The 19,996-nt window shown below is 43.5% G+C and overlaps 1 protein-coding gene across 1 annotated transcript in view; it reads right to left on the bottom strand.

Moving 5' to 3' along the window:
* DENND4C (DENN domain containing 4C) overlaps window positions 1–19,042 on the bottom strand; it is a 107,614-nt gene extending 88,572 nt beyond the window's left edge. The window contains exon 1 of the mRNA XM_056117098.1: window positions 18,625–19,042. The gene's annotated coding sequence lies outside the window, so the exon portion shown is untranslated. The remainder of the gene's footprint in view (window positions 1–18,624) is intronic.
* Between the last annotated feature and the right edge of the window lie 954 nt (window positions 19,043–19,996).

The following is a 19,996-nucleotide window of genomic DNA, read 5'->3' as shown; positions in this document are numbered from 1 at the left end:
AGGAACCCCTGAGCATCGAAGGGAGTGGCTCCCAAAAACAAATAAAAAAAACTTAGGTGCTGAGAGAGAGAGAGAGAGAGAGAGAGAGAGAGAGAGAGAGAGAGAGAGAACGTAACACGAGTCAAGACTTCTGTTATTTCTATTATCTTTTATTGCATGGGGGGGGGTGCCACACCTAGCACTGTTCAAGGGCTACTTCTGGGTTTATACTCAGGGGTTATTCCCATCAGTGCTCAAAAGACCATATAGTGGCAGAGATCAAATCCAAGACTCCTGCATGTAAAGCATGCACTAGGCCTATTAAGCTATGTCTCCGGCCCCAAGGCTCCTAGTATCTTTAAATTCAATAAAATAAAATTAATCTTCTGATGTTTAAATATTACCATGAACTTAATGTTTGTTTCGTTTCGCAGTACCAAAGATCAAATTTACCTATGCCCAGATTTCCCCATACCACCATAAATCCAAGTCTAGGTTTATGTGCTTTAAACAACCAACTTTATTGAGGTGTAGTTTACATACAATAAAATGTACACATTTGGTTAGTCTTCACAAATATATATGCTAGTGAAATCATTATTATACTCAAGATAATGAAAATATAGATCAACACCCAAGTGATTAACCAACCCTGACTTCCTGAAGTAAACATGACTTGAACTTTTATTTTTCTCATATGTTTTTAAATTCCACTTCCTAAAATTGCTTCAATATAGGTTAATGAAGAATATTATGCTATAGTTCTCTTACAGTACAGTTTATCTAGCTTAGTCATCAAGATAATGTTAGACTCACAAAATTGGAAACAACTTTCTTTCCAATTCTCTGAAAGTCTGTAATTGGTATTGTATCTTGAAATGGCATTATGTCCTGAAAAGTACAATATAATTCACCGGGCATGGTATTCTTAATAGGGGAATTGCTTTGGGGTGCGGGGCGGAACATCCAGAGCAGTGCTCAGGGGATGCACTGACTATTCCTGGATATACTTAGCATGACTCAAAGCTAAGTCCTGAGAACACAACGCCTCTCAGACCCTGGAGCTGCTGGGGACTAGCAGGACTACATACAGCTCTGCATCTAGGGCTACAACAGACAAAACCTTGGGGAGCATGTGATGCTAGGAATCTGACCAGGACTGCAATGCTGCACCCTGTGCCATCTCCCTAATCCTGATGGGTAAGTTGTTTTTACATTCCCAACTCTATGATGTTTTTATTAAAAAAAAATTTTACAGTGGCTGGTACTGAACCTAAAGACCTCACACAGCAGTGCTCTACTGCTGAGCTACATCAATGGCTCACTATTTTATTTTTATTTTATTTTAATCAAAGTGAGATGCAGTTACGAAGCTTATCATGAATGATGGGTAAGTTTTTAAGTACAAACGTGCAGAGCTATTCAGGTTACCAATTTCTTCTTAAGTAAACATTTGTAGATTATGTTGTAGTCCATTCAAGTTGCTGTAATAGACTAGACTGGCTGGCTTATCAACAACAGAAATTCTTTTTTCACCGAGACTGGAAAGTTCAAGACAAAGGCATTGGCAGATTCACACTGGTAAGAGCTAGTCCATCACATTAGTTAGGTTTCAACCGAAGAACAGGGGAAGGAAGAGCCAGGAACATGACTCAAGTAGCAGACCACACAAGCCTTGCATTTGCAAGGCCTGGATTTGATCCTTGGCACCACAAGGCTCTCCAGGGAATACACCTCATATACTTCAAGGGAGTGGTCCTATTACAATTTTAAAAAAAAGTAAAATTTAAGGCTTAAAGGAACAGTCCAGAGGCTTAGAGTACCTACATAGCAAGCATATGGTCACATGTTCAAACCCCAATATATCATATGCACAGAGAACCAGCCTGAGAACTCTGCTGGCAGTCTATGATTGCCAGGACAGAGGATTTCAGTCACACCAAAAACAAATGTGTTAGCAGCACAAAGAGGCAAGGCTCTTGGCAAGGACTACATACAGCTTATGACCACAACAAACCAAGCAAGTAGCACACCAAAACTGTGTGCCTCACTACAAGTCTAAATGTCTTGGAGCACACTGTGCAAGCACTGCAATTAAAATTAGTGTGCTGAACTCAATGAACACCACATCCCAGTATGCAGGCATTGCCTCCAGATGGGTAGTCCCTGGAGAGCATGAAAGCTAAAAAGGGCAAGTACCACAGCCAGGTATGTGTGCAAACCCCAAGCATCACAAGGGCAGCACCAACCAGGAGAGGGAAATTAAAATAATCCTTAAACTCTTAACTTTAATTAAATTTTAATAAGGGAGAATATCCATGAAGCCATTCCATCTACAGTAGTGTCTTTCAAATACTATTTTGTTTTAAATAAATTGCTTTGAACAGAGCTTTATTTATTTACTTTGATCTTTGGTTCACATCTAGCAAATACTCAGGGTTCACTCCTGGCTCTCTACTCAAGAATTACTCCAGGCAGTGCTCAAAGGACCATATGGGATGCTGGGACTAGAACCTGGGTCAGCTGCATGCAAGGCAAGCGCCTTACCCTTTGTACTATCTCTCCAGCTCCTATTTTTATCTAAATTGTCAATTTAATAGGCATGAAGTGATCCTTAAATACCCCTTGCTATGTTTGTGCATTTTTTGGTTTGTTTTGGGACCACACTCAGCTGTGCTCAGAACTTATCCTGGCTCAGCACTTCTCATGGACCTTAGGGGACCATTTAGAATGCCAAAGACAGAACATGGGTCAGCTACATGCAAGGCAAGCAATCAATCGCTGAACTGTTGCTCCAGACCCCCAAAAAACCTTTAAAAATAAGTATTTTTCTTTGATCAGTGGGCTATTTGAAAGTATATCTTTTTGTTTCCAAACTTTGTACTTAGAAATTTTCTGGGTATCATCTGTTTACTGATTTGTTTGGTGGCAACACCATGATTTGTGCTCAGGGGTCACTCGGAGGTATTCAGGGGATCGAGCAGTGTCAGGGTTCAGAAATAAGCCTTCAACATGCAAAGCAAATGCTCAGTTCATGAACCCATCTCTCCAGCCCTGATTATTGATTACTAACTTAATTACATGCTATTACAGATGTAATTAAAATGTACATCATTTTTATAGAAAATATGACCTGTATGATTTGAATTTTATATTTATTGAGACAGTTTTGTGCTACAGAATAGTCTATATTCTGTTGATAAACATAGATTCTTTAAAAAAAAATGTGTGCTCTGATTCTGGACAGAGGTTTCTACAAACTTGTCAAATAAGAGTTGTTCAAATACATTATATCCTTGCTAACTTTCTGTTGATCTATTCTTGCAATTAAGAGAATGGTGCTGAATCTGACTAAAACTACAGATTAGCCTATTTCTCTTTATGGTTCTATCAATTCCTCATGTATTTATTTATTGACTCCCCGCCCCCACATCCCTTTTGCAGTTGCTTTTTTCTCTGGCAAAATTCACCTATTTTTTTTTGAGACATTTAAAGTTTTGTAAAACCTTAGATACATAATTTAATAATTAGATTGTATTTGCCAACCACAGCTAATATAATCTTTCAGAACAATTTTATTTCACCTTACTGTTTAAAATGGAACGTTATTGTTTCTACGTGTAAGACTACACAATTCCTTTCACTGCAACAAAGAAAATTTTTTAAGCTTCAAAATTATCTGTGTGTTCCTTGGTGTTCCAAGAATGAAAAATTTGTTTTAACCACAAAGAAACTACAGTTTAATCAAAGTTATTTGCTACATTTAAACAATCTAAAATAAGGTCTTGGTTAACTGCATTTAGAAAATAATATCAGTATCAGTTACTCTGGTTGGGTCATGAACAACAAAATTGAAAAAGTTAAGTCATTTCAGATAAAATCCGTTCCTTTTTCAGAACACAAAGCAGTGTGATTCTCAGTTACACCTGTCATTGAAAGTTTTCTTAAAAAGGAGGGCAGTAAATAAGGATTGAAAATGCAAATGCCCAACGAGGTCAGGCACCAAGGAGGAGTCGTGGGAACTACAGAATGTGAGCAGTCACCTGAAGTCAGTCCTGGCTTGATCATTGCCAAATGGACTGGGTAAAATCAGAATTGTCTTTTTACCTTTGTAAACGTCAAAAATCAGGATTTGGGGGTGAATTTTCAAGTTTTTTAAAGAATTTTCGACGAATCCAATATTCTTAAAAATGAGTAAATTAAAGAAATATTATGACACTGATCAGAGAATTGAGGTTACAGACACAAAGTAGGCTAAAGGGTCCAAAACACCTACTGTAGGGATACTGGCACATCAATGGGTAGGTGTGTTGACGCTGTAGCAATAAAGTGCCAAACATTTACGCTCTTGGAAACCAGCATTACTTCAAAATAAACAAAAACCACACACAGGCACAGAGAGAATATAATCTTTAAAAACAGCAAAAGTCTAGACAACATTTTTTTGGTTTTGTTTTTGGGTCACACCTGCTAGTACTCAAGATGCTCAAAACACGCATCAACCTGAGCCTCCTGCACACTGAGCATGGACCAGCCCTTTGTGCTATCTACCCAGCAGAAGCCTTTTAAAAATACAAGCACACCTAAAAATATAATTTTAATGTATAACCGCATTAAAAAAATATATGAACCTGAGGCCAAATATACAGCTCAGTGGTAAAGCATATGTCTCAAACGTAGGAGACTCTGGGTTTGATCCCTAGAACCTTACACACCAACAAAAATTGACCTTGTTAAATCCTTAACCTCACCGTTAAAAATAGATGAACCAATGACGCTAGCTGTACATCAAACTGACACTACAAATGGCAAGGCACTTGCATGCTTACTTTGGATTGCTTTAGGAATGATCCTAGTTCAATGTGTGGCACTACATATGGTTCCCCGAGCACCACCAGGAGTAACCCGAGCATGGACAGGTGTGGTCCAAAACAAACAGAAAATACAACTACATAAAAGAAAAAGAATTCATCCAAACAGCATTTATACAGGGGCGGGAAACATAGTACAACGGGTAGGGTGCTTGCCCTGCCTGTGGTCGACTGGGGCTCGATTTCTGGCATTCCATACATGTCCCCTTGGTCTGCAAGGAGTGATCCCTGAGTGTAGAGCCAGCAATAACTCCTGAGCATTGCCAGATGTGGTCCAAAAACAAAAACAAAAACCATTTGAACAACTTAACAAGAACTAAAAAATAAAAAATCTAGTCTCTCTTAGAAGTCTTGTTTACATACCTTTATTGTAGCAATTCTGAAGTTACTCTGTATACTTTGTACTTCATAATTAAAGAACTGCTGAAAGGCAGAATTCATGCTATAAAGAAGATATAAATATGGGATGGAAGAAAAGAAGTAAGACTGTTTAGTACAACAGAATTAGAGGACCAGGGAAGTAGTTCAGCCTTCTACACGGCCAGTCAGGGTTCCACTCCCTTGAGCCTGGCAGGAGTGATCCCTGAGTGTGGAGCCAAGAATAAGTCCTGAGCACTGCAAGGTGTAGCCCCAAAACAAAACAAAAGCAACATGATTATAGGGACTTGGAGGAACAATCAGAGACATAGAGCACCTGCCTTACAAGCACATGATCGCAAGTTCAAATCCCAAGTATCACCCATGAGTTCAACATATTCCTGAAATCTTTGCCCTTTGAGCTTGGTAACTGCAGTCACCCTCAGCTGCATCACAGCCAGATATGTGTCAGCATGGAAAAAAAGGGGAAAAACTGTGTGAATTACCCTCACCCTCACACCCAGCAGCACCAAGGACAACTTCAAAACTGAGCCACACCATGGCCAGGAAGAAAGGTCTCTGTTGTGCACACATGCAAATGCCACAGAAACCCAGTGGAGCGCAACCATAACATGTCTGCCTCAACCATGAGTGGGGGATCCCAGCTCCCCCGCTCCCACGATGAGCACGGGTACAAGCACCACAACTAAAGAAGCGCACATTTCAGTGTGCACCATATCCAAGTGCACAAGCACCACGACCTAATGTCCAACCCCTGCAAGCACCAGAGAGGTGCAATACTGCAACAACATCAGCATTACTTCCCAGATACTCCATCAACAAAGGGAGGCAGGCAGAGGAGTCAAACACATGTCTTTTACTTTAAATATATGAGCAGTGGGAGCAGAGCGATCATACAACAGCTGGCTTGCAGCTGATCCATGTTCATCCCCAATATCCCATATGGTCCCCTGAACACCACCAGCAGTGATCCCTGAGCACAGAAAAAGAATGAGCCTACAGTGAGTTGGAAAGAGAATTCAGAAAGTAGAGATCAGACATGAAAAAGTGCTATACATGAGAAAGGTGTGAGAAAGAAAGTGTGTGCACATGAGAGAATGAAGATGTTATACAGCAAATTGGTTTATATTCTTACAAAATGATTCAGTAGGGTAAAAAGATGATGTAAGGAAAAGATAAATCCAGCAGTAAAAATAGGTGTGGGTTACAGCACAGGTGGGAAAAAGGGAAAAAAAAGCCACAGGAATTAAAATGAAAAAGCAAAACTGACAGGTAAATTTATAGCCAAGTGATACTTGTGCTGATAAATTTTTTTAGTTCATATGTTTGCTTGTATTATGCTGCTGGGGACTGAACCCAGGATCTTACACATGCACAGTATACGTTCTACAACAGTGACAAATCCCAGGCCCCAAGCAGCCATAAATTTAAATAAGACTTACGTAAACACTGTTGTTTTGTTTTTGCCATGCTGGAGATCAAACCCAAGACCTTACATATGCAAAGCCAAAGCTCTACATTGAGCAATCCAGCCTCTAAACTGCTGATTTTCCCCCTCCATACTCAGCTACTCAGATTTAAGAATACAGAGTCGGCAAAGAAATAAATTTAATCATGGCTGAAGTTTTGCCCCAATTATGATAAAGGAACAGAGAAGAGTGTTGCTAACTTGACATCACATAAGTGTACAGAACACTAGTAGGTATAAAAGTTTTAATTGGGGCCAGAGAGATTGTACAGCAGGTAAGAAACTTGCCTTAAACGCAGCTGACCCAGATTCAATCCCTGGCACCATAAATACCCCTTTAAGTACCACCAGGAATAAGCTCGGAGCACCACCAGGTGTGACCCAAAATCAAAAAATAGTGAATCAATCAAGGTAATTGGATAAGAAAAGGCACAACTCCCCCGCCAGGAGTTATCCTTGAGCAGAGTCAGAAGTAAAATCTGGAGCTCAACCAGGTATACCCCCCCCAAAAAAAGCAAAAATAAAATAAAGAAATTATTAAAAATAAAAATAAAGTTGGGAGTATGGTGCCGCCAACAGGTCCAACTGTACCTGTGAAGCGAGTGCATCAGCAGCCTGACGGCGCCTTCAGACTTCCAGATACCCCAAAATTGCTGCTGTCCCTTCGGCCATATCCCAAAAACTTGGGGCAAAGTTTACCAAGAAAGTAAATGGCCAAAAGTTAGGTATGTGGGAAACACACCCACAAACCACCTTCAGCTCACCTATATAATTGAAGGCATGGCCTCTTTGGTTCCTGATCTAACTGTTTCATGGCCATGATCCCAGAGACTCAGAAACAAATCTCGAAACCCAACAGCTTTTGGCAGAAATGTGTCCAGTCCCTGCAGTAGGTTACAGACGCTGGGCCACCCCAGGAGGGAAAGGGTGCTGTCCCTCCGCCTCCTCCCCCTTGGTGGTTCGGTGGCCACCATCTTCCAGAGGCCACTGGACAGTCAGGTTTGGGCCCACAGCAACGAGACATGTGGGGCCTCACGGGATTGGTGTGGAGCCAACCCTTTCCCTCCCACCCCAACAAGACCCCGAGTTGCCGCCCACAAATGGCCTCTCTGGCTCCTGATCAACCTACTTAATGGCCATGATCCCAGAGACTCAGAAACAAATCTCAAAACCCAACGGCTTTTGACAGAAATGCGTCCAGTCCCTGCAGTAGATTTACTGGCGCTGGGCCACCTCAGGTGGGAATAGGTTTCGTGCCTTGGCCTGTTCCCCCTGGTGGCCCATTGGCTGCCATCCTCCAGAGGCCACTGGACAGTCAGGTTTGGGCCCGCAGTGACGAGACACGCGGGGCCTCACGGGATGGGGGTGGAGCTGGCCCTTTCCTCCGCATCCCAACAAGACCCTGAGTCGCCACCTACTAACAGCCTCTCTGGGCTCCTGATCAAGCTGCTTTTAACGGCCATGATCCAAGAGACTCAGGAACAAATCTCGGAACCCAGCAGATTTTGGCAGAAATCCCTCCAGATTTAATTGTTAAAATTTTGGAATTTCAAAATCGCACGGCCACTGCTTCAGCCACGTTACATCTTATGTTATTCATAACCAGCAATAGAAAATAAATTGTCTACTGTTGCCTTTTCAGCAGATCTGAGTGTTGGGGTAATATCCCAAATAATAATGGTGGGTCTGGTATCAAAATATTGAATGTAATCAAAGTAGAGAGAGAGTAATGTGGAAATCATCTGCCCCACAGGTAGGTGGAGGGTGCGGGATGGGAGTATACTGGGGGTTTTGGGGATGGAGAATGGGCACTGGTGAAGGTACTGGTGTTTTATCATATGATCGAGACTTAAACCTGAAAGCTTTGTAACTGCTCTCACGGTGATTCAATAAATAAAATTATAAAAAATGAAAAAAAAATAAGAATAAAGGAAGAAATCTTCCTTTATGAGGGAGATGAAGGACAATGAGTAAGTGGTGTGGCCAATGGCTGAAAGGTCTAATGAAATCCAAGAAATGTCAGAATAAGGTGCCAAGGTATGTGAGCTGGCAAAAGAGGAAGTAGACATGAGAGTTAAATGCTTAAAATATTCTAAGTTCTAGGTCATGTGAGAAAGGCTACGGTAATAATATTTCTCTGCCCTCACTACACACCAGAGTCAGCAGAACTACTTTAAAAAAAAAAGTCACACCAATAAATATTTCTGAGGACAGCACTTACATATTTTTCTAGAAACAGAGACCCAACATAAGGCCTGACACATGCAAGTGCTCTACCACTGAGTCACACCAATGACCCTACTATCAATATTTTTAAATCAACCAGGAATAACATACAATTAGAATGAAGACTCAGTAGTCTCCTGTGCAATCACAGAAGTGGGTAGTTGAGGCAGGCAGGAAAAGAAATCTATAATCTGCAGTTCAAGAACTTTCGATCAAGTTTTCTTCCACTAATCACAATATAAATAAAACATGAGTTATGTTCAAAGAATTTTACACATATAAACTCTTAACACCCAACAAGGTAGAACAGTATTGTCATCTTCTTATAGATAAGAAAGAATAAAAGAGAATGATAGCATATTGAATTGAGAATCTTTTTTGGGGGGTGGGGGGGTTGCATCCATCAGTACTCAGAGCTTACTCCTGGCTCTGCACTCAGAGATCACCCCTTGCAGAGCTCAGAAGGATCATATGGGGTGCTCAGGATCAAACCCAAGTCCACTATGTGCAAAGGAACCATCCCACCTACTGTATTATTGCTCCAGTCCAAGAACTGAGAATCCTAAATTGTACATAAAGTAGCACTTTGTTTAAAGACAGACTAAGGACTAAGGATGTGGCTTAGTGGTAGAGTAAAGTAAAGTAAAGGCCCTCCCGTTGATCATCGATTTGCTCGAGCGGGCCCAGTAACGTCTCCATTGGAGACTTTGTTGTTGTTACTGTGTCTGGCATATCGAATACTCTCGGTAGCTTGCCGGGCTCTCCGAGAGGGGCGGAGGAATCGAACTCGGGTCGGCCATGTTGGCTGCGTGCAAGGCAAACGCCCTACCGCTGTGCTATCGCGAGTACTTGCCTCTTATATATGAGGACCTTGAATTCTGTTTCCAGCACAATAAAAACATAAAATCAAAGACATAAATAATAAAAGTAGGCTAAATTAAAGTTAGACTGTAAGCTAAAGAGGCCTATTCAGGGCCAGAGAGACAGTATAGGAGATAATGTGCTCAGCTTATATGCAGCAGACTTTGGTTGGGTCCCCTGAACCCCAACCCCATGTGGTCCACAAGCACTACCCAAAGTTATTCCCAAGCAGAGCCAGGAATAGCTCTTGAGGACTGCCAAATGTGTCCCAACCCCTCCCACCAAGATGCATATTATATACCCCAAGACAACTACTTAAAAAGAAAAATATCCTGTAGCTGATGAACCAATAAGGAGATTAAATAGAGTACTAAAATATACCAAATCCCACTGACACAAAGGTCGGACGAAACCAAAACCTATGTCTAAGACTGTGCATGTTTTAAATTTTACCAGTACAGTGTTATCACACCTTGCCTGACACTGAAAAGCCAGTATATCACCATCATAAGCCTTTTGCCTCTTCCCTCCATACTCCTAATCCCCTTTAGTGATTTCAATTCTAGGTAGGACAAATTAAAAATAGCAAGGTAATAGTGAAGATCTGATCACATCGATAATTTTACTAAAGCCAATGAAATGAAAACATGTCCACAAGAGGAGCTGGAGAGAGAGTACAGCAGGTAGAGCACTTGCCCTGCTTGCATCCAAACAAGGTTCAATCCCCGGTATCGCATATAGTCTTGCAGCTACACCAGACCTGACCCCTGAGTGCAGAGCCAGAAGTAAACCCCAAGCATTTCTGACTATGACCCCAAGAACCAACAATTTTCGTAGGAAGGCTTGACTAAGAAGCAGTAATAAACTGGTAGGCCCAACCAGAACCTCATCACCAGGCTCAAGCAAAACTGTGGAAACCAAAAATATTCAAATAAAATTTTTAAAGTTCTTAGAACTAAAAAGTAAATTTGGTAAGAGAACAGAATACAGCAAGGTCAAAATACACAAGAATTAACTGCATTTTTTATATACTTTAAACAGACAAGTGGAAAAACAAAATTAAAAACATAGCATCATTGTCGACAGAAACCATAAAAGAAAGCATAAAAGGCGTACGAGGTTTGACTGGAAAACCATAACCAAAATGCTAAAGAAAGAACGTAAAGAGGGCCAAGAAACAGATGAAAAGATATGTATATAGGAACCTTGGTTCTGATAATAGGCATTACTGCAAGTACTACTCCCAAGTACCACCGGAGTGTCCCCGCTCAGCAGCCAGGTAGGAGTATCACCACATCACAGCACCAATTCCTGCCCCCACAAAAAAAAACCCACAAACTTAGAGCCCTAAAAAATTAATAAATAAAACAAACACCCACAGGTATTAAAACACTCAAAATTCTAAGATGTCAATTCTTCCTATCAGGTTTTTAGTACAAACTGATACACTTATTCTATAAAGTAAATGAAAATACTAAAAATGTAGGACCAGAGACATAGCACAGAGGTTAAGGCACTAGCCTTGTATGTGGCTGATTCTGGTATGATCCCTACTGCCACTTGGTACTAGGCTGCTCAAGAAATGTCCCTGAGCACAAAGCAGAAGTTGGCCTCTGAGCACCACCAGCTGTACACCAAAACCAAACAAAAGAAAAGCAACTAAGAACATAAATAAGCAAAACAATTTAGAATAATAACACTGAAAATTAGAACTACCTGATTATACAATTTGCTATAAAGAAAATAAAACATTGGTATTAAGATAAACAAACAGATCAATGGCCTAGAAAAGAAAAGGGAAGGATGTAGGCGACAGAGGTAAAAACACTTTACAGAAAAACAAAGTATAGGCTAGAGCTCTAAGGAAGACTTCCTGAAATTAGCTGGTATAGCAGGTGTTCAGGTAAAATGACTACATGATTCGGCTTTCAAGAGGAAAATGTCTGTATTATAAAGCAGTTCAATTCTATCTACTTTTGTCTTTTTTTACCACTGCTGTTCACAATTTTCAAATCAATGCCTTCAAGACAGATAATGCGACATATTCCCATTCTGGGGCCAGTAACAACTCAAGCTGGTGTATGAAATTTCTTACTCAAAACTATGGGTGCAGGGCTGGAGCAATAGCCCAGCGGGTAATGTGTTTGCCTTGCACACGGCCGACCCATTTCAATTCCCAACATCCCATATGGTCCCCTGAGCACTGCCAGGAGTAATTCCTGAGTGAAGAGCCAGGAGGAACCTTGAACATTGCCAGGTATGACCCCCCCAAAAAAAAAGACTTATAGGGGCCCTCTATTTTCTCTACTCTTCAGAAGCCCATGTTCTCTCTTGAATAATTTTTCTTTCTTTTTTCCTTCCATCTCCCTTTTCCTTCCTTCCTTCCTTCCTTCTTCCTTCCTTCCTTCCTTTCTCTTCCTCCCTCCATTCTTATATTCCGAAAATAAAACAATTTTGCTTCCTAAAAAAAAAAAACTGATGAAGAATCTGCACCTCACACTGTTCTATCAATTCATTTTACATTATTTATCGAGCCAAAGACATTTATCAGCTTAAGATCATTAAATGGCTGTTTCTCACAAAGTTCAATCCTAATTTCTTATTTCACTTTGTTTTGGTAGGAGGACATGGCCCACACCTAACAGTGCTTGGGATAGGGGTGGGAGTCTCTCCTAGGGATGCTCAAGGGACCATGCGGTATTGTGATCAAATGGGCTCAGCTGCATGCAAGGCAACCACCTTAACCCAGTACTATCTCTTTGGCTTTTTATTTATTTATTCTTTGGGGGGGGGAGGGGATGGGGGAGCATAGGGCATATGCCCGAGCCACTCCTGGCTCTGTGCTCAAAGTCTTTGCTGAGAGTACTAGGGGGACTGCATGTGGTACCAGGAATGAACCTGGGTCAGCTGATGCAAGGCAACTTTCTGTAAGCAAATATATAGTTATAACTCTAGATTTAAAGTTTAACCTCTGTACTATCTCTCTGGTCCTCTTATTGGACTATCATGACCCTTTCTGACACAGCCTCATGACCTGAGAGAGAGTACAGTGGGTAGACCAATTACTTTGCATGTAAGAGATCCAAGTTCAATTGCTGGCATCCTATATGATCCCCTTATTCACCACCAGGAATGGTCCCCTCGGTCAAATACTAAACACAGGGCCAGAGCGATAGTACAGCGGGTAGGGCATCTGCCTTGCAGGAGGCTGACCTGGGTTCGATCCCCCATATCCTATATTGTCCCCCAAGCACCACTGCCAGGAGTAACTCCTGAAGGCAGAGTCAGGAGCAACCCCTGAGCATCGCTGGATGTAGCCCAAAAAGCAAAAACAAACAAAAAAAAAAGAAAGAAAGAAAAAAAAAGAAAAAAAGGAAATGCTAAACCTAAGTCCTGAGCACCACCAGGTGTGGCTACCCACCCCTCCCCCCATAAATGACACAGCCTCTACTGCCACACCAGGTAACTCCCTACTTCCCTCCAGATCAACCTTCACTAAATTACTTGCAGTTTTATAAATCCACCAAATTCTTTATGTTCTGCCTTTTGTACCGCTTGAGTTTTAAATCAAATATCTGCTTTGATGTAGACCAGTGTTTCTCAACCTTTTTCCGATTGTGGCCCCCTTCTGATCTATTTCCTTCCTGAAGCCTCCCAGTGAGCCCCCTGTTCTTTTGCCATTTATTTGATGTGATTTCACCTGTGGTCCCCTCGTAATATCCTGGAGGTCCACAGAGCCATATGGCCTAGTTGAGAAATGCTGATATAGACTATCTCTACTCCACACCAGTTAGATACTTCCCTCAGCTCCTCTAGAATCATTTGCTCTATTCCAGATGTCATATTGTAGTGATAGCGCTTATTTATAAAACTGTTTAGCCTAAGAGACTTTAATATTTAAACTGAATATTGCTCATCTTTTCATTCCCTGGCAAGAGCACAGGGCCTTAATATTTTCCATAATTAAAAAACATGGACATATCACTAATGCATTTAAGACTGAAGCATTCTTAAATTGAGATAAAAATGAACTGCAAGGCAAGGAGGAAAGAAGAAAGAATAAGGCACTTACTTGTCTTGCGTGTGGCCAATACCATACCAGTTTACACATGATCCCTAATATACACATGGTCCCCTGAGCACAGCCAGGACCCCGAGCACAGAACCAGGAGTCAAACCACAGCTATAACCCTCCCCCCCACCCCCCACTATCCAAAAAACTGAGCTCCCCGGGAGCAGGAGAAACAACTCAATAGGCTCTGTACATGACTTTTCAAGCAGGAGGTCTTGGCACCATATGGTCCCAGGAGCACTGCCAGGAGTGACCCCCTCACACATATGAATTGCAAATACACAGTTGAAATAGTAAATTCAAGGAACCACTTAAAATATTTCAAAGATTTGTTTTGAATGCTAAGAAAATGATTTCTATAAGTAAAACTATAGTTATAAATCTGGATATAAAATATTAGCTTTGGTTAAAAGAGTGCATTTAAAATAGAATGATCCATGGCCTTACTATGAAAAACAAGAATTCTTGGTTCTTCATTTTTTGGTATGATGCAGTTTAGTACTGGGAATCAAACCCTGGGTCTCATGTAAGCCGAGCATGCCCTTTACCACTGCTCTACATACTGGACCAAAAACCAAGTATATGACTTATACAGGGCAGGGATGTATAAGAACAGAGCGCATGCCTAACATGCATGAGACCTGGATTTAATCTCTGGCACTGAAATAAATGGGGAAAAAACAGGGAAAAGGAAAAAAAGATGAATATTACTTACATATGTTATTAGAACTCGCAACATGTCAGTAAGGAGCTCATACATTTATACTCTTATTTCTAGTCAATTAAAATCACATATGCATAGTTAAACACATTTTGTTTGTGGGGGCGGGTACACTGTACCAGGGTTCCCATGCAGAAAGCATGTGCTCCAGCCCTGTAAATCATCTCCCAGACTGGAAAAAAATTTTCATTTGTTTCAATTCTGCTCTCAATTAAATAGTATATTGTACAAATGATGCATTTCAGAGAAAGTAACTGAAAAAAAAAGTTTACCCTCTCCAAATTTAATTGGACTCTCTATCTTATTAGCAAAATGGCTTGACTAAAGCATGGGGAAGGGGTGTGCCTCTGGATCCAAGAGCCTTGCCTAGCTGACAGTTCGATGCCTGAGCCAGAGGATGCTGTGCTTCTCAAGCCCTGTGATACCAAGGATACCATGGCACCACATGACTACACACAGTGATGCTTGGAAGGACCACAAGGTGCCATGGTCCAGGGCATGCAAAGGAACATTTTGTAAACCAACTCCTGTGCTATATTCCTAGCCCCTTTATAGCAATATTTTAAGAGTAACAACAACAGGCAGGGGACGGGGGAAAGTAAGTAAAAATGAATTAGAAAAATTATGACTAAAACTAGTGGTAAAACAGCACTAGAACAAAATCATACACTCTATTGTATAAAATAAAAAAAACAAACAGTTGGTTACATGGCTTGTGGTACAGCACATGCCTGACATGTCTGAGGCTCTGGAGTTCGATGCCTGACAACACAAATGAATTAATGAATAAATAATGAAAGACTATTAAATGAAGTTAACCTCAGAATTATAAACAAGTATATCTAAGACTGAAAAATTATTCTAATATACAAAGATAAAAAGAACAAGAGCAAAACGTAAATATAAGATAGGTGAGAATAAAAAAGTTCCAAATCTTGAATTTCTTTTAATACTGCATTTTTCCCCATTACAAGTTAACAAGTACACATTAACTGTATTACATCTACCTTTATTTGTGTGTATACATATATAATGTAGTAAGTAGAAAAAATTAAGTTTATAAAATTCACAAAATAACTTTCTACAAAATAATAAGCTTTAAAATTCAAATAATAAAATTATCTGATTTTGGAACCTACTGCAATATAAAATGCTATGCTTAAAGACTTCCTTTACCTCACAACTGGACTATGTGAAGCTTTTTTGTTTTTAGTTTTGTTTGAAAGGGCCACACCCAGCTGTGCTCAGCACTTACTCCTGGCTCTGCACTCAAGGTTCACTCCTGACAGGTTCAAGGGACCATGTCGGATGTCAGGGATCAACCCCAGGTTGGCCGAGTGCAAAGCAAGCATCTTCCCACTGTACTATGACCTATTTTTCTTAAGTTCTAACTTTTAAAAGGAAATCCCCAATTTCAAGGAGGCATCCCATTACAAGTCCATCATATCAAGCTAACATTCTGAAAGAATAGGACATGGGTACCAGCACAATTTTAATTTGCGTATTAGGAAAACTTATTTGTCTTTACTAAGTTTCGACAAACATATTAGAAATTCAAATTACAAAAGAAATCCCATATTGCAACTCAGAAAGACCAAATAAGACAACCTGTCTCTGACTCAGCAGCTTTTTTTTTTTTTTACTTTACAACCTTTATATTGCAGGGATAGGACTGAAATCTAACTTAGAAACTGAGCAGCAAAGCCAATGCAAAATCAATATTTGTCTTGGCAGGAAACTCCAGAGAAAATGAGATGTTTTGATCTTAACTGGCAGATATATAAAGAGCAAAGGTACCTTGTTGAGTTATTATTTATTATGCAAAATACTATGCATAGCTACAAGCTAACTTCCACTGCCGATACTTGTTTCTTTATAGACAGCATCTCAACCAAATAACCTTCCAAGTCTGGCACATAATTGTTACAGCCTACACACCAGTACAGTTTCAAGTAATTTAAAACACTTGCCTTTTAATAAGATCAATCTTCATACACTAACTCCACTGCCAATTTTCTCAAGTTTATACTACACAATATTATGTTTACTTTCAACAACAGAATGCACCATTTAAGAAAATTATACAAGATTAAATTTACGAGGATATGTAAGTCCAACATTTTTAACGCCATAACTTTTCTGCTATCCAAATGAACACGTCTTAACAATACTACGCTTAGCAACATACTATGACCAAAGCCAACTGATAGGTGATCAGTTCACTAATATCAGTAATAAAAAAGTCAAATCCCTAATTCCAGCGAACCGTTTTTTGCAAAAACAGAATGAAAATGAAACAACAGTGGAGAGGTAAAAATGAACTGAGTTTGCCATTACTAGAAAAAGAGAATCAAAGCAAGGCCTATAAAGACGTAGGCACTTAGAGTCAGTAACTACAGGGAAGGCGCTTTGCCTTGCACGTGGCCCACCTGGGCTGAATCCCCGGCACCCCACATAATCACCAGAGCACGCCTAGGAGTGATACCAGAGCAGAGTCAGAAGCAAGCCCTGTGCATGGCCAGGTGTGACCCCAAAATCAACCAACAAACAAAAAGATAGGAAGCTTGTCTTCAGGAACACAAACCTAAATTCACTTCTGAATTCCGGGTTTCAAACCAAGAAGACGACTGACTTTAGGCAACCATACAAAGAACAAGACAGAAAACAAAGTAGACGGGCGGTGTTCACGGTTCTAGGGATCAATAAGCGTGGAACCTTCAATGCCCCGGCAAGAGATTTCCTTTGGCAAACCAATCGTTGCTCTTATCGTGCGGACACAGAAAGCCACAGAACGCTCTGGGTTGAAGAGAGCTGAGGTAACCACGATCCTTGCAAATCCAGTATTTGAGAACGCGGCGCCTCGGCACGAACATTCTTACCTATTTACCATTCTTACCTATTTACGAGAAACTTCACCTTCTAAAACCCCGAGCCCGACCGGAAGGGACGACCTCCCCCTGCACTAAATGGGCGTCTAGGGAGCCCTCGGGTTCGCACATCATTAAGCAGGCTCCGGGAATCAATTTCCCGGACGACAATAGCTTGACAATTTCTCCGCCGCGAAACACACAAGAGGGCTGTGGACTCGTTTACAGAAGATGACACTTTCCCTCACATTCGCACCGAGTAACTGTGGCAACTGCTCCACACTTTCCCGTGTGAAACAGACACTTGGGTGGTGGTGGTGGGGAGACTCGGGGGGGGGGTGCTATTTAAAATCTGGGTCATTCCTTTATTTGTTCTGATGAGGCACGGTCTTTGGGAGTCAAGAGGTCTACGCAGCAAAAAAAGAAAAAAAAAACAGACAAGGCGGCACATTTTCGAAGCAGAAAAGTTCACTGCAATTCACCCATTCCGTCACTCGGAGGTGAAGGGAAACCTGCCTTCCTAAAAGTTAACCCAACAAAGAAGTCCCGCCGAGCCGCCACCCGTACGGCAGGGGACGAAATGCCCACAATTCACCTGCGGCACGACCCAGGTCCCCCAAGACCTCGCCACACGCGCGCGCGCACACACACACGCACACACACTCTCTCTCTCTACCCCGAGACCCCTTCGAGACTCCCCACGACCCCAGTTCACCAACCCGGCTCAGTCGGAAGCTCCGATTCCAGCCCCCGCCCCACCTCGCCCCACCCCAGGACCCGTGGCCCCGAAGGCCCGGCCCTCCCACCCCCCCAATCAATCACCCCCCCCCCCAGTCCCCGGTCCGGACCCCTCCAGCGTCCCTGCAAAAAGTCGCTGAGAGGCGCACGGGTGGCGGGGCTCGGGGCACGGCCTCTCCCTCCGCAACACACACACACACACACACACAACCCCGCGGCCACCATCACACCCGCAGAACTCCGGGGACTCCCCGCCCCCCGGAAATTAGGCCGGGAAAGCCGGCCCGCGCCCCCCTCGGCCGCCGCGACCACCCCCTCACCCGCGCCACCCACCGCAGGCGGCTCAGGTCCTCGCGCGCGCGGCTACCTGCCCGGCGCCCTCCCAGTCCGCGGGGCCGCGCGCCACTTCCCGAGCCAGAGGCCCTCCCGCCGCACACGCTCACCTGCCGGCCGCCCGCTCCTCCGTCAGCGCCGCCCCCACTCGGCCCCTTCCCGGGGCATGAAAGCGCCGGCTTCGCGGCCTGGGCGCCTTCGGCGGCGCCGGGCGCGGGGAGGGTGGGGGGGGGGGGGAGGGGGGTGGACTTGCCGCGGCGGCCGCCGCCGCCTCCACCGCCAATCTGCGCCTGCGCGGCCTTCCGGGCTGGCCTTCGAGGGGCGCCGCTTGCACCGAGGGGTAACGGCCCCGAGCTGGAGTGGGCGCGGGGGAGGCCCGGCGGCGCGGCAAGGGCTTCGCCTAGGAGCTGGTCCCGGCGCGGCCGCCCAGGCGGCTGACGGCCATATTTCTGTTCCCTTTTTCTTTCCTTTCTTTCCTTTTTTTTTTCCTCCCCCCCCCACACTTCTTCCGCCCCTTTCCACAGAACAGCACTTTCCTCCCCCCCTCCCTCTCTCCCTTTCCTATTGCGGGGGCGGGTGGAAAGGGCGTGGGGGAGGGGCGGGGACGGGCGGGGGCGGGGCCGCGCCCAAGCTCCTCCCCCAGCGCCGCCGCCGCCACCGCGCGCACACATACACGCACATGCACAGAGACACAGAGACACACACAGATCCCGGCCGCGATTTCCTCACACGCACCACACACTAACACACACACTGCGGCCGCGCTCCCCAGCTGCAGCCCCTCTAGGCCGGAACCCCCGCCCTCAGCAGAGCCCCAGGCCCCAGGACGGGGACGCAGCTCAGCACCCCCTTCCTGCCGGGCTCGGGCTCGCGGCGGTGCAGCTTCTTCTTAACTGGCAGGTGGCGGCCGCCCCGCTCGTTTTTTATTTGTTTTTTTGTTTTTGTTTTTGTTTGTCCGAGGCTGGGAAAAGCGGCTCCGAGTGATTCCCGGCACTGCGAACCAGGAGATGAGGCAAGAAGTTTGCCTTCCCCGGGTGGGAAGTTGGAATTCCCCAGGCGAGGTTCGTGGGGTGGGGGCCTGGGGCGGAGGCGCTGCGCTGCGGGAGAGACCGGCCGACGGCCCGCCCTGCCCAAGTTTCTTCTGGCTGCAGCGCCCCTGGAGACCGCGCTCCCTGTCGCCGCCGCCGCCGCCGCCACCGCCACCGCCGCCGCGGCTGAGATTTGAGAATAGAAACTCCGAAAGTAGAAATCGCTGGTTGGAATTGGGAGGGGTGGGAGGTGGGGTTCTATTGGGGTTCACGGTTAAAAAATAAGTATTGGTAAAGGGAAATGTGTTTGATACTTACATGTCTGAGACCTAAACCCGAAAGCTCTGTAAATTTTCCCACAGTGATTCAATAAATAAATTATTAAAAAAAAATAAAGAAATCGCTGGTTTACCATCACCAGTGCTCTCTGCCTCCCAAGTGTAGCCGCCTTAGT

Source organism: Sorex fumeus, unplaced genomic scaffold (genome assembly GCF_029834395.1).
Source record: "Sorex fumeus unplaced genomic scaffold, SorFum_2.1 ptg000034l, whole genome shotgun sequence".
NCBI lineage: Eukaryota > Metazoa > Chordata > Mammalia > Eulipotyphla > Soricidae > Sorex > Sorex fumeus.
The sequence above is the reverse complement of the archived record's forward strand: the minus strand, read 5'-3'. Positions and strand labels throughout refer to the sequence as shown.